The sequence below is a fragment of the Zingiber officinale genome, chromosome 2A, assembly GCF_018446385.1.
Source record: "Zingiber officinale cultivar Zhangliang chromosome 2A, Zo_v1.1, whole genome shotgun sequence".
Taxonomy (NCBI): domain Eukaryota; kingdom Viridiplantae; phylum Streptophyta; class Magnoliopsida; order Zingiberales; family Zingiberaceae; genus Zingiber; species Zingiber officinale.
Window position 1 is genome coordinate 19,314,496 of NC_055988.1, and position 13,277 is coordinate 19,327,772.

At 40.4% G+C, this 13,277-nt stretch overlaps 1 non-coding gene across 1 annotated transcript; it reads left to right on the top strand.

Annotated features, from left to right (window-relative positions):
- The first annotated feature begins 222 nt into the window (after positions 1 to 222).
- LOC122044611 lies at positions 223 to 328 on the top strand. Its single transcript, XR_006129642.1, has one exon. It is a non-coding gene; the product is annotated as a small nucleolar RNA R71 (small nucleolar RNA).
- The last annotated feature ends 12,949 nt before the right edge of the window (positions 329 to 13,277 follow it).

Sequence of the window (13,277 nt, forward strand, 5' to 3'; positions counted from 1 at the left end):
AGGCTCTCTTGCATTATGGTTTGCACTTCTTGAATTTTTGAAGGAAATTCCATCCAAATTTTGTTCGACCATTCATGGAGGTTCAATGTCACTTGATCAATTAAGGTATATGCTTCGTCCACACTATTGTTCATAAAAGAACCTCCAGCTGATGAATCCAAATAACATTTATCTGAGAAAGAAATTTTCCTATAGAATATATGTAAGGTGAGTCATTTTTCTAAACCATGATGAGGGCACTATCTTTGTAGACTCTTAAACCTGTCCCATGCTTCAAATAATGATTCTCCATCTGCCTGAGCAAAATTTGTAATGTAATTCCTCATGTAAATTGTTCTACTTGGAGGGAAAAATGATTCAGAAATTTCTTCTCCAATTGTTCCCAACACGTAATGCTTTGAGAATAGAGAGAATATAACCAAGTCCTTACTTTATCTTTGATACTGAAAGGAAATGCCATCAATCGAACTGCATCCGCTGACAATCCTTCACAGTTCACCATATGAAAAAGCTCTAAAAATGTCTCAAGATATAAATAAGGACTTTCTGATACTTCTCCTCCAAATTTGTGACCTTATATCATGAAAATTAACTCTGGGTCTAGTTGAAAATTTTTTGCTTCAATATGAGGTTGCACAATGGGAGACATAAATCTTGCAGAAATTGGTGCAGAAAAATCTCTTAAGGCCCTGCTTGACATGTTAGTGCTCATGGATATCTAAGAAAAAATTATGAGAAAAATCAAAAATGAAGAATTAAAGACAAGAAATAAAATGGTATATGAAAAGCAAGAAAGAAAATGCAGAATTTAAATTGCAAGAAAGAAAATGCATAATGAAAACAAGAAAGAAAAGGGAAAAGGAAAAAGAAAAATGTCTAGAGTAACTCATATGCTAATCAACTAATGTTAATTGAAAACAGTCTCCAACAAAGGCGCCAAAAACTTGTTACATCACCGTAAGTGCGTGGTTACGTCGTCAGTAATATAAAAGATATCAAATCCATTGGGACTGTTGATTAAGCACTAGTTAACTTCGCACGATGAATTATCTATACAATTAAAGGTTAATTGGAAAAGAGAGAGTGGAGAAAAGAGAGAATGTAAAGAGTAGAGAAAGAGCAAGAGTTAGGTTTAGGGATGGATAGATACTAGGATTTCGATTTCGTTGTGATGCTAGTTAATATCTCTATGCATTGTTCATCTCCCTAACTCCATGCTTACACTCGTGTAGGAGTTCTAACTAAAGTCCGGTACTATCCCACGAAGATCGCACCCAAGAGTTTGCCTAAGTGCTATCGCCATTAAGTAGAAAAGGTAATTTAGGAAGTCCGATTATAGGGATAATCCTTCTCACACAAGGGCCCACGGTCCTACGTTCCTAGATTACACAGATCACTTCCTAACAGTAGATTAATGCAATTAAGTAGAAGAGATAATTTAGGAAGTCTGATTATAGGGATCATCCTACTGTCATAAGGGCCCACGGTCCTACGTTCCTAGATTACACAGATCACTTCCTAACATTAATTTGGGAGAACCCTCTAAACTCTAATTAGTTTTCTTAACAAGAATTTATCCTCATTTCAACGAACTGCCGTAGAAAGCAAGGGATACCTTCTGTCACAATGTCCCATGATCTTACATTGCAAGTCTCTTCCTTTACATGGTGATCTAACCCTACATCTACATGGATTTACCTCACACACATTTCGTCAAACGCAAACAAGGTACAACACACATAGATGATGATATAAACACTTCATTGCATAGGAAAATATCCAAATAAATAGTTCATACATTCACAATCACATCACAACTACTTCCTACATTCTAGATCTAGAGATCTACTCCATAGTAAAGGAAATACAACTAAAGATGAAGAAAGAAGAAAACTACAACCCAATACAAAGAGGTAGAGAAAGGAGAGTGCTTATCCTTGAAGCGTGACATCCTTGAAAGCGCTTCCTTGCTCCGGAGGAGGACAGATCAGCGAAGATGAGGGAGATCTAGGGCCTCCCCAAAGGGGAGAACCCTTCCCCAAGCAATGGGGAAGAGCCCCAAGCCAAAGATGAGCCAAAGATTGGTGAAAAGGGGGGAATCCCCCTTTTATAGGCGTCCACACTGGTCATGACATGACCCCGTCACACGACCGTGTGGCCCACACGACCATGTCTTCTTTATTCTTTGGACTAGTGACATGGCCGTGTGTATCCACACGGCCTCATACATCTTGCTCTCTGCCAGGATGACATGATCATGTGACTCACATGGCCTAGCTTTGATTCTTCTCTGGAAATGTGACACGACCATGTGGCTCACACGGCCATGTTCTGCTTCTTCTTTGAAAATGTGACACGACCATTTGGCTCACACGTTCATGTTCTACTTCTTCTCTGGAAATATGACACAACCATGTGGCTCACATAACCATGTGGCTCACATGGCCATATTCTAGTTGTGCTGGTGGGCTGACAGGGCCGTGTGGCTCACATGACCTAGATGACACGGCCATGTGGCTCACATGTCCTAATCTTGTAGGCCATTTTAGCACCTCTTAACTTGGTATTCTTGAGTTGAGGTCTTCTGAAAAGTTGTATACATTGAAGTTAGTTACAATTTGGTATAAAGAACAGCCCAAAACTCAAACCGAGCACAAAGTTATACTCATTTTACTATTGGTGTGCAGTGTAGAATTTGACACGGCCGTGTGCTAAGGTCGTGTCTCATAGAAACACATTTTATGCCATCACGACGTACTTTTCTCTAGTTAAAGTCTTCATGAAAGTTGTATATCTTGAAGTTATCTACATTTTTATATAAAGAACAGGCCATAACTCTAATCGAGCAGAAAGTTATGGCTATTTTAGTTTTACTCTATAGTGCTAAAAATTCCACACGGTCGTGTGACATTCACACGGCCTCCACACGCCCTCCACACGGTCTCCACATGGCCGTGTGGATTCCACATGGCCAAAACATGGAAAAACTAAGTTTTCACCTGCCCATGTGAGTTCCACATGACCCAAACACTCTGGAAGCTCTAGACTTCATTTAAGCTCTATTTTTACTCTAAATCACGTCCTATCAATCAAAATAAGCAAAGAGTAGATCTCCGAATAGAATATAATGGAAGTATGACATTATAATGAAATAGGGTGTAATAAACATAGATTATGCTAATGAAATACAAGTAGATGTGCATTAAAGTATGTATAAAAGTGTATATAATCTACGCACATCAAAATCCGCCAAAGCTTGAGCTTTGATGGTTGCCCGAGTCTGATACTGTATATCATACTCATTGAGCTCGATCATCCACTTAATCAATCTTCCCGGCACTTCTGGGTTAACAAGCACCCGACTGAGAGTGTTGTTAGTTAATACTATAATTGGGTGTGACAAAAAATAAGGGTGTATCCTCCGAGCTGCTAGAACCAATTCGTAAGCCAACTTCTTGAGTGTCGTATATCGATACTCTACTCCCTTTAATAAATGGCTAAAAAAATACACTGGTAATTGTTCTTTTTCTTCCTATCTCACTAATACATAACCAATGGCATGATCATTGGCAGATAAGTACACCCACAAAGTTTCTCCTACTTCTGGCTTAACTAATACAAGAAGAGTAGACAAGTATTCTTTTAACTCCTCAAACGCCTTGATGCAATCCTCATCCCATTGGAACTTAGTTGCTCATCGTAGTACCTTGAAGAAGGGGAGACTTTGATCGGTCAACCAAGAGATGAAACAAGACAGGGCAGTAATCCTCCTTGTTAATCTATGAGACTCCTTCAGGTTCTTTAGGGGAGCCATGTCCTAGAACACTTTCACCTTACTGGAATTGACTTCTATTCCTCGTTCGGTCACCATGTATCCTAGGAACGTCCCACTCTTGGCCCCAAATAAACACTTGTTAGGATTAAGCTTGAGTCCATACCTCCTCAAGGTTCTACAAGTTTCTTCAATATCAGCACATAAGCTAGAAGCCCTTATAGTTTTAATAAGAATATCATCCATATAAACTTCCATATTTCTTCCAATCTTCTTATGGAAAACCTTATTCATAATCCGTTGATAAGTAGCTCTTGCATTTTTTAGACCAAAAGGAATAACATTATAGCAATAAGTACCTTCAGCAGTTATAAAGCTAACCTTTTCCTGATCTGCCTTGGCAAGTGGAATTTGATGATAACCTTGATAGGCATCCAACATACTAATAAAATCGCAGCCAGCCGTGGAATCCACCACTTGATCTATATGGGGCAGAGGATAATAGTCCTTTGGGCAAGCCTTATTAAGATCTCTGAAATCAATACATACTCACCACTTGTTACCTGTCTTAGAAACCATAACGACATTAGCCAACCAACTTGGGAATTATACTTCTTGAATGTATCCAGCCTCCAGTAGCTTGTCTACTTCTTCTTTGATAATCTTATTCTGGTCAGCTCTGAAATCCCTCTTTTTTTGTTTGACTGGCCGGGCATCCAGATATATGTGAAGAGCATGCTCTATAACCGTTGGCGTAACACCTTTCAATTCCTTAGGTGTCCAAGCGAACACATCGCTATTTTTTGTCAGCCACTTTATCAAATCCTCTCTGAGATCAAGATCTAGGTCGGAAGCAATATGTGTTGCAGCTTTCGATCAGCCGGGCTGTATTTGCACTTCCTCCTTCTCTTCATATATAAGAGTGGGTGGCTTTTCGTGAATGACCTTGATATCCATCCTCTGAACTTTTCGGGCAGCATTAGCTTCCGCCCTTACAATCTCCACATAACACTTACATGCTGTTATTTGGTCCCCCTTGACTTCTCCTACTTGATCATCTACAAGGAATTTTATCTTCTGGCAGAAAGTAAAAACGACCACCCTGAATTCATTCAAGGCCGGTCGACCCAGGATAATATTATATGTTGATGGAACATCCACAACTATGAAGACCGATCAACACATCTACATAAGAGGCTCCTTCCCTAAGGACATGGCCAATTTTATCTGACCCAGTGGTTGTACCTCGTTGTCTGTGAACCCGTATAGTGGGGTAACCATAGGCTGAAGCTTGCTTAGGTCTATCTGCAACTGGTCAAAAGCTTGTTTAAAGATAATGTTAACATAGCTACCAATATTAATAAAAGTATGTGAAATGTTATAATTGGATATAATAGCCTTGATTATCAGTGCATCATCATGGGGTACTTCTACCCCCACCAAATCTCCGGGTCTGAAACTGATCTCCAACCCTACCACCTTCCCAGCACTACATCCGACAGCATGAATAGTTAATCACCGAGCATGCAACTTCCTCGCTCAATTAGAATCTCCATTAGTGGGCCCTCCTGCTATCATGTTAATGTTGCCCCGAGCGACATTACTGTGATTTTCTTCCTATCGAGCCAATGATGGTTCTGCTTGTACTTGATTGGGTGTTTGTGCCTGCACTACAGGAAGAGGCAATATTCCCGCTTGAGATCCGCTCGGTTGATATTCGATTTTAAGCGGGTTGTTCTATCGAGGAGATCATTGGTGATTTGGGATTAGAGAGTGCCGGCGATATCGAATGTTACCTGCTTGTTGATTCTTCAAAGTGAAATAATTTTCAATTTCATGAGTATTAGTCAAATGGTATGTGTACCATCTTTTAGGAAAATATTGAGGAACCCCCACATGTTGCACTACCTGAGGCCGCGACTCGGGATGATGATGGTGCGGGTCCGCCCGAGGTCCTTTAGGAGGCTAGGCAGGCCCCCCAGGTAGGCCACTGCTGGAACTGATGTCGAGGTGTTAACCTCTTTCCTGCGAGTAGTTTGAGCCTCTTCCACATTGATAAACTCTGAAGTCTGTTCAATTAATATATCAAAATTGGTAAGAGGATTCCTAACCAAATCATTGAAAAAATCATTGTCATTAAGCCCCTAAGAGAAGCCACTTACCAAAATCTCTGTGGTGGCCAATCGAACATCAATAGTCACTTGATTGAACCTCTAAATATAATCTCTGATGGATTCTTTAGGTCCTTGCTTAATAGAAAAGAGACGCCATGGAGTTTTATGATACCTCCAATTGTTGGAAAAATGATGTAAGAATACCTTGCGAAAATCCATGAAGCAACGAATAGAATTCTCCGATAGCCGCTTAAACCATCTTTGAGTTGCTCCTCAAAAAGTAGTAAGGAGCATCCGATATTTAACTCCATCAGTAAATTGTTGGAGGAGCACAACATCCTCAAACTTAAGAAGATGATCCTCGGGATCAGTTGTTTTCGAATATTCTCCAACATTTAAATTCTGATAATGTTTCGGCAACAGATCATCCAATACCCGTTGAGAAAATGGAATGATAATCCTTTTAGGAGAACTATCACTAGCTACCACCTTCCCCTTTCTCTTTTCCCTTACAGGGGTTTCTCCAAAGGATTCTTGAAGGGCTGCTCTTTGTCCTCCTTATTCCAGAGGTGTTCAAAAATAAGCTTTAGGACGTCGAGTGAGAGAGAGAGGAGTAGAGAACAGATAAGTCAGATCTCCTCCTTTGATTTCCTTTTCTCGGTGGCAGGAAGTTACCAACATCGCCTGAGGTGGCACCACAGGTAGCGTGCCACCAGTATTCACTTGTTGTTGTTGTTGTTGCAATATCTTCTATACTCTGGCGTTGTTGAGCAACTCCAGATCATCTTGTGAAATAGTAATAGTGTTGGGTTTGCTAGCCTCTTCCATCTTCGTAGCTTCAGATCCAAGTTAATAGTTCCCACAGACGGTGCCAAATTTGATCTTATCTGAAATCCATGAAGATGAGCACTGGTTCTGATGAATGACGATGACCTCCGATGAAGATGAACTTTGAAGATCTGAAGAAACTCCTAAACGCTCCTGCGCACAGTGAGACGAGCCAACGAAGCGTTAGTGACCTAAGGCCAGGGTGGAGATCCCTGGCTAGGCCCTCCGATGCTTAAGTTAGTTCCTCTCACAGATGGAAGAAGAAGAAGAAGAAGAAGAAGAATTGAAGTGAAAACAGAGTTTAGATGCTAGAACTTATGTACCTTGCCAATAGAGAAGATCCCCCTTTTTATACTTCCTCACGTGACCTCCGTAGTCGTGAGGTGGTCCCCGGTTCGTTAGGGTTTGTTAGGAGATAAAGTCTTCTTCTATACTTCGTGCAATAATCCTTTAAGTAATCTTTTCTGTATCCCAGATGTACCCATTTTATCGTTTATGACTTGTATTCATCATGGGGGCACGTCATTATCACTTAAGAAGTTTCTATAAGATATTTCCCACCAAATATTCTATTGAGCATGTCTCAATTGGTCGTTTAAGCTAGTTGTATATTAGAAATATCCCCTGTTGAATATGTCTTGGTCGGTCATTCAAGCTGGCCATATATACTGTTAGGAATACCTTCTATTGAATATGTCTCGGTCGGTCGTTCAAGCCGGTCATATATACTTGATATGGGTTAGGTTTCATGAATCCCCGATAAGGAAGGGAAAGGAGATGACCAAATGGAAAAGGTAGGGCAATATCAGCCCGGATATACCTCCAAAGAGGTAGACCCATATCGATCAGCATATACCTCAAAGGAGGTAGGATAATATCGGCCGGAATATACCTCCAGGGAGGTAGACCTATATCGATCACCATATACCTCAAAGGAGGTAGGTCAATATCGGCCGGGATGCGCCTCCTAGGAGGCATGCCAATATCGATCGAGACATGCCTTTAAGAAGGAAGGCCAATATCAGCCAGGATATACCTCCAAAGAGGCAGACCCATATCGATCAGCATATACCTCAAAGGAGGTAGGCCAATATCGGCCGGGATATACCTCCAAAGAGGCAGACCCATATCGATCAGCATATACCTCAAAGGAGATAGACTAATATAGGCCGGGATATACTTCTGAGTGAGTAGACTAGTATCGATCGAGACATGCCTTTAAGAAGGAAGGCCAATATCAGCCGGAATATACCTCCAAAGAGGTAGACCCATATCCATTAGCATATACCTCAAAGGAGGAAGGCCAATATCAGCCGGGATGTACCTCCAAAGAGGCAGACCCATATCTATTAGCATATACCTCAAAGGAGGTAGGCTAATATCGGCCGGAATATACTTCCGAGTGAGTAGACCAATATCGATCAAGACATGCCTTTAAGAAGGAAAGCCAATATCGGCCAGGTTGACTAATATCTTGAAAAGATACTTAATAAAATACAGCCTAGTGCTAGCTAAAATAATAAACATACAGGAGCCCGGACGGGCACTGCCCCAGGAGCCGGATGAGAGGTAATAATAATTGATCAAACCTAGTTAAGCCCAGCTTCGACTGATACAAGGAACATTGGTACATTAAGCCATCTCTGATATAGCAAAAATAGGAGGGGCAAGTATGAACAATAGAAGCACTTTAAAGGACCTGTGGAACAAGATAAAAGTAAATATTTTAAATAAAATAGTTAATGAAGATATTTATAGTATATGATTTTATAACAGGTGTTATATATTTTGACGGGAAATGTGTTTTTAGACTGTTTTGCAAGTGCTAGACGACAAAGAAGGTACATCTGGGGTACGAAAAATATTTTTAAAAGTCATTTACCACAAGTACACAGCTTATGTCATCTCATAACGAACTCTAACAAACCGGGGTCCACTTCATGACTACAGAGGTTATATGAAGTGGTATAAAAAGGGGAATCCTCTCCGTTGGCAAGGTAAGTTCACATCATTGCGCACATTCATAACCCTAATTTTCAACCACTGCTCTTCTTCTTCCTCCTTCGGACACACCAAGAAAGATCACTAACTTGAGCGTCGGAGGGCCTAGCCAGGGATTTCCACCCCGATCTTAGGTCACTGACGATAGTGTTAGTTGTTCTCTTGTGTGCAGGAAGTCTTGGAAGCCTAGGATCTAAGTTCTCTTCGGTTGGATTTCTCTCTCGGCATTAGATCTTCTAGCATTCAGCGACTCTATTCTTCTTGATCCACTCTGGGTTTCTCGGATCAGTATTCTACAGGTATTATTCTTCAGCGGCGGTAGGTTTTTTCTCCCGGCTCTCCGTCTTGTCCATCTTCTCAGACAGGATCAATACTGTTAAGAATATCTTATGTTGAATATGTCTCGGCTGGTCATTCAGCCAGCCGTATATACTGTTCAAAATACCTCCTGTTAAATATGTCTTTACCGATCGTTCAAGCTGGTCGAATATACTGTTCGGAATACCTCTTGATAAATATGTCTTGACCGGTCATTCAAGCCGGCCGTATGTTAGGATTATCTTCTATTGATCCTTTTTTTATGCTCGGGTGGGCTTTGCCCGACCGAGCATATATGAGCACGTGGGTGCTCGCTCAATCGGTGGTCGATCGATAATATGCTGAGAGTTATATATATAAGGTTAAATGTCTTTATATTCGGGTGGGCTTCGCCCGACCGAGCATATATGAGCACGTGGGTGCTCGCTCGGCCTGCGGTCAGTCGGTAATATTCTGGGAGTTATATATAAAGCTAAATACCTTTATGCTCAGATGGACTTCACCCGGCCGAGCATATATGAGCAGTGGGTGTTCGCTCGGCCTTCGGTCGACCGGTAATATGTTGAGAGTTATATATAAGGCTAAATACCTTTATTCTTGGGCAGGCTTCACCCGGACGAGTATATACGAGCACGTGGGTACTCGCTTAGCTTGCGATCGACCGGAAATATGCTGAGAGTTATATATGTAAGGCTAAATGCCTTTATGCTCGGACGGGCTTTGCTCGGACAAGCATATACGAGCACATGGGTGCTTGCTCACCCTGCGGTCAGTCGGTAATATGTTGAGAGTTATATATAAGGCTAAATGTCTTTATGCTTGGGCGGGCTTCGCTTGGCTGAGCATATATAAGCACGTAGGTGCTCACTCGGCCTGTGGTTGGCCAGTAATATGCTAAGAGTTATATATAAGGCTAAATGCTTTTATGCTCAGGCGGGCTTTGTACGACCAAGCATATATGAGCGCGGGGGCGCTCGCTCGGCCTGCGGTCGACCGACAATATGCAGAGAATATTATATACGGCTAAATGTCTTTATGCTCGGGCGGGCTTTGCCCGACTGAGCATATATGAGCGTGGGGGCACTCGCTTGGCCTGCGATCGACCTACAATATGCTGAGAATATTATATAAGGCTAAATGCCTTTATACTCGGGTGGGTTTTGCCCGACCGAGCATATATGAGCGCGGGGGCGCTCGCTCAGCCTGTGATCGACCGACAATATGCTGAGAATATTATACAAGGCTAAATGCCTTTATGCTCGGACGGGCTTTCTTCGGCCATGCATATATCAGCGTGGGGGCGCTCACTCAACCTTTTTTTGACCGACTATATACCTTTCCTATCTCTTTGGACATAAATATTGGTGCAGGAAGCATCCGACGATCGAACCTGTGTTTTGATTATGTCAAAGGGTCCAAAGTTAAATTGTCTTATTATTTAACAAGGTTTGGTGAGTTTGTAGGAAAGTCCTAAGTGTAATTAGGCAAAAGTCCTAGCTGCGGTTAAGCAGGTGGAAAACCCTAGGGGTCGGTAATCCTAGGAGGTGGTAACCCTAGGTGAGGAAAAGTCCTAGCTGAGGTAACCCTAGGAGGAAAGTCTTGGCGGGTTGAAGGCTTCGGGAAAACATCCTAGAGTCGAGGACTCTAGGTTGAAATCCTGGTGCCATGAATCGGGTGGAAGACTGGATGGGTCATGGAGCGCTCCTTTCCTCGCTCGGCCGATCTATCATAACCCGTATCAGGACCTAAATTGGACTAACGCCTACTATCCCCTCAATCGGGACACATCCTCACTTACTCACTCTCCTTCAGTGACTTACCTTTATTTATCAGTTCGCCAGTTGTTTAGTCCGCAGACCCAACTGGACTTTCTGCCAGATATCCGGTCGGCCTGTCGACCAATCTGTACTTTGTATCAGTTATTCGGTCAGCCGTTGACCTAGCTGGACTTCACACCAGCTATTTGATTAGCCCATTGACCTAGCTAGACTTCTCGCCAAATATTCAATCAGCCCGTCAACTTGTCTGGACTTCTCGCCAGATATCTGGTTGGCCCGTTAACTTATATGGTTAACTCCTGTACACTTGGTAAAAGTGGTTAGATCATAATTATACCTAATTTAACTTATTTATCATTCATCAAAATCTGAGTTAGACCGTTAGTGTAAATTGCACAAACAATCTTCCCCTTTTTAATGCAATGACAACCTGAGTTAAGTTAGAAAAAAAATATACAAAGTAAGCACAAAAATGATTTTATATCAACAATCATTTTCGTTTCTTTTGTTTTCTAACTTAAAACTCTAACCCTCTCCCTTTGACATTCATCAAAAAAACATAAGTAAAACAATACTAAGTAAAGTATGAGAGACATTAGTGAAATTTTGGCAAAAAAAAAACATTTCAGAAACACTTATTTTTCAAACAAAAAATTATCAAAATTTTCAAGGAAAGTTTTTAAAAGTTTATACTAGATTTTGAAATTTAACTTTTAACTTTAAATGACTGTTAAAAACTTTCAAAATAATTTTCAGGATCTACCAATTCTCAAAATACTTTGGACAAGAATTTTGAGCTTAGAACATATTTGTAAGATATTTGTAAGATGCTTTACAATATGAATAAGTTTTAAGAGAATTTTAAAATAAGTTTTGCAAGAATGAAACTTTTCAAAAGGATGAAAACTTTTGCAAGAGTGAAACTTTTAAAACACTAGGTTTTGCAAGAATGAGACTTTTTCAAAAATTATACAAAAACATCTTTTAAAGTTGGTTTAAAAGTAGTTTACAAACAAAATTGAAATAATTTTCAAAACATATGATTTGATAAGTATCAGAATTTTTTAAAATAAGTTATTTTTCAAAATGTGTTAAGAATGATTTTCAAAGTAAGAAAAAGAGTTTTTGAAAAATAAAAATATAAGTATGTTTTTGAAAACCTCTTTTCAAAATATGTTAAACACAAAAGAATATTTTGAAAGTCATTTTTTAAATATCCTCTTCCTGAACTTAATAGTATTTTAAAAATAATCTGATCAACTAGAAATTATCCTTAAGTGTCTAACCGTTAGTGATTAACTAACTATCAGAGGATAGTAGTGTTCACTTGGTTGGTCAGGTTAAGTGATTGTATTGAGTTAGTGTTTAACTAAAAGTGGATTACTTAACCTGATCACTATTATGTTTGGTATTTTATGCCTAGACTTATGTTGATGCACTGATATAAACATCTTAAGTCTAGGCAGAGGGCTTATACATCTCACACTGTCCTCAGTTTGGAAATACACAATCAAAGTAGACCTATTATGTTTGTGAGATGCTCAAGTCCTAAATCTATAGGAACATGCTTTCTATAGATTTGATCTAGACTAAGGCTAAAATTTATTTTGAAAAACTAAGGAAATGGAAATTTGGAAAAATATAGGTAAGAGTTTTTCTTAGAATTTGCAAATCATTTGAAAGTAGTTTTGAAATAAGTAGTTCTAGTCTAAAGGCAATTTTCTAGATTAACAAATAAAATGGAAAAGGAAAGCTAACTATATATATATATATCAAGTCATCTACAAAGCATAATAGTGTACAAAACATAATCAAGTCTGATCATCGTTAGCAGATGGAGGTAGAGGCTGCTCAGGTGCTCAAAAAGCTTGAAGAATCTGCTGAAATCTGGTAGTCATCTCATCTCGGAGAGAAGTAAATCAGGTGGTCATCTCCCCTTGGAGTGTGTTGAATCCGTCTGAGACTGACTGTTGAATCTGTGAGGAGGACTCCTCAAGTTGAGTGAGTCAATCCTCAATGGATAGAGAAGATGAGGATTGGGTTGAGGTCAAGGGTTGTGTTGGAGTCGGAGGATATCCAAAGAGCTCCTCAGCCGTAAATGCTGGCAACTCCTCTCCCTCGGCTGGAATGATAGGTGGAAAGTCATCCTCGGCCTCAGCTGGTATGGCTGGCTGCGACCCCGCTCTCCAAGCTAGGCCCTCCTAAGGAATGATGTCTATATGTACTAAGGCAAACTGACGCTAACCGATCTCGTCATATGCACTAAGAGAGGTGGTCGTACCCTGGGTCATGTCTACCCCTATGGTCAAGAATATGTATGTCAGTATGTGACAATAGGGCATATGAACTTGCTGCTTAATGACGAGACTGGATGCATGTATGACATTCTGAAACATGTGCAAGGTAATGTCGATGTCTAAACGATGGCATAATGTATATACAAAGAAGGAGTGGGATGGTCACTTC